The sequence below is a fragment of the Cannabis sativa genome, chromosome X (genome assembly GCF_029168945.1).
Source record: "Cannabis sativa cultivar Pink pepper isolate KNU-18-1 chromosome X, ASM2916894v1, whole genome shotgun sequence".
In the NCBI taxonomy this organism is placed as follows: Eukaryota; Viridiplantae; Streptophyta; class Magnoliopsida; order Rosales; family Cannabaceae; genus Cannabis; species Cannabis sativa.
Genome location: NC_083610.1, coordinates 35,240,920 through 35,243,194, shown reverse-complemented (window position 1 = coordinate 35,243,194; position 2,275 = coordinate 35,240,920).

The window sequence follows — 2,275 nt, the reverse complement described above, 5'->3', positions numbered from 1 at the left end:
CCTTGTATTTTTCTCCTAATGTGGAGTTGCGAGACCAAACCTTGATTTCGATTTTTGAGGATTCTGTGCGCCTTTCTTTTGAGAAATACACGGTCTTCCTCAACACACATTGGCGAACGAAGAAACAAGCGTTTCACTTATCTTCATGATAAAGTACGGGGCCATCTCCACAATTGGCGAAATAAAGTCTTCTAAAGGGGGCAAGGAGACCCTTCTTAAATCGGTCATCCAAGCCATCCTACTTACTGGCATGGCTTGTTCGCCTCCACTGTGGCTACGTGTCGCTCTCTCGAATCCATCATGGCCAATTTTTGGTGGGGTTCTAATGACAATAATCGTCCCAAAACCCACGGCAAAGTTTGGAAAAAACTTTGCAATTCCAAAAAGAATGGTGGGGGGTTTTAGTTCTACGGGTCCATTTTAATCGGGCTATGCTTGGCCAAGCAAGCACAGGCGCATTCTGAAACGACCAAACTCAACGGTGTCCAAAATCTTATACGCTCGATATTTCTCTCGAGACCTCCTTCCTTAGCGAGTTCAACGGGGCATTCTCCTTCTTTTGTTTGGCGTAGCATTCTTTGGGGAAAAGAGTTGCTTCGCGAAGGGTCTTATCTCAAAAATAGGAAATGGACAGAACACATGCACTATTTCGGATCATTGGATTCCTGGTTTCCGTCAGGTTTCTCCCTTAACCCCTGTCCCGGAGAAGGTCGCATCTTTCATCACCCCTTCTATGTCTTGGGATACCTCTCGGCTTCAAAGTTGTTTCCCCTCCCCACATAACCCGGGCTATCCTCTCCATTCCCCTTCCCCTCACCCCCTCCCCGGGGACGATTTGATTTGGGAACCCTCAAATTACGGGGTTTACAACTGTTCGATCGGGCTATTATCTTAGTTCTCTTCAACCTCCCCTCACAGGACATCCCTTCTTCCTCCACCCCTTCGCCTTGGTGGAAATCCCTTTGGCACCTTTCCATCCCCAGCCAAGGTGAAACATTTTGCCTTCCAGAACCCTGAGCTCGACCCTCACTGTGGCCAAAACCTAGCTTTTAGGAAAATCATACAATCCCGGGTTGTAATCGTTGTGGAAACCGGGAAGAATCGGTGTCACACGCTTTGTTCTGCGTCGGAGTGTCGGAAAGTACGGGAAAGGTACGCATTTTTATCCGTATATATTTTCATGCTCATCAGAGATTTTATTTCATGATTTGGCTCACATGGTTCATACATCCTTTCCCAGAAAGATGTAGAACTTTTCTGTGTATTGCTTGGTTTATTTGGTTTAACGGGAACAAAGCCCTCAAGGCCTCCCTTGCGACCAACCACAGGGCCATTGCTAGTCGGCTCGAGCTTCTTGGCGGATTATAATGCGTCCTCATCGGTTCCGAGCTTCATGGGTCCCGCTCTCGTTCGAGTTCTTGCCCTCTTCTTGGATTCCCCGCCCATGGCCTCCTCGAAGCTCAATGTTGATGCGGCGGTTCCTAAGGCCCAGGCGGAAAAGTGGGCTTTGGTGGAGTTATCGAAACGAGTGAAGGTTTGGTTGTGGCGCTCTCGCTCGGCCCCTACTATGGCGGGGGCCGGTTGCCACCATGACGAGGCTCTCCTCTCCACCTTCGATGGTGCATTGAAGAACACTTTTTAGTTCAAGACATTGAAACGGATTGCAAATCCATCACTGATGCCCTTCACCATCACAAGGAAGACCTCTCAGTTTTCGGTGATCTCATTTCGCAAATCAAAGAAACTTTATCTCTCTTCCCCGTGACTCGAATAGCCCACATCAAGCGTAATGCAAATTCCTTGGGCGACAAATTGGCTCAGCAGGCTACGGGGTTAGATGAAGTTCTTTGTTTGGATAGGCGATGACCCCTGCGACTTAATGGACTTTCTTTCTTTTAGCGGGCTCCCCTTTCTCTCAAAAAAAAAAAAAAAAAAAAAAAAAAAGAATAGGAATCAGACAAAAGCTTAATTCCATTTCCAATATCTATTTTATATCTTTAATAGAATAAAAAAATAAAACTATTTAATATATTCAGAGCATTATAAAATTCTTTACAGAAATAAAATTATAATAATGCAATTTTTTTTCGAAAGAAACAATAATACAATTTTAAAATTGTTAAATATGACTTGGGAATTTGTATTCCTGAACAAGCTTCCCTCCTTTTAGCCTTAAAAAATAAGAAGAAGCTTCCGACCCTCATTCAGTAGTGGACCCACAAGAATTAAATTCTTCATGATTAAATAATTATATTTTTTTTATATATATACAATA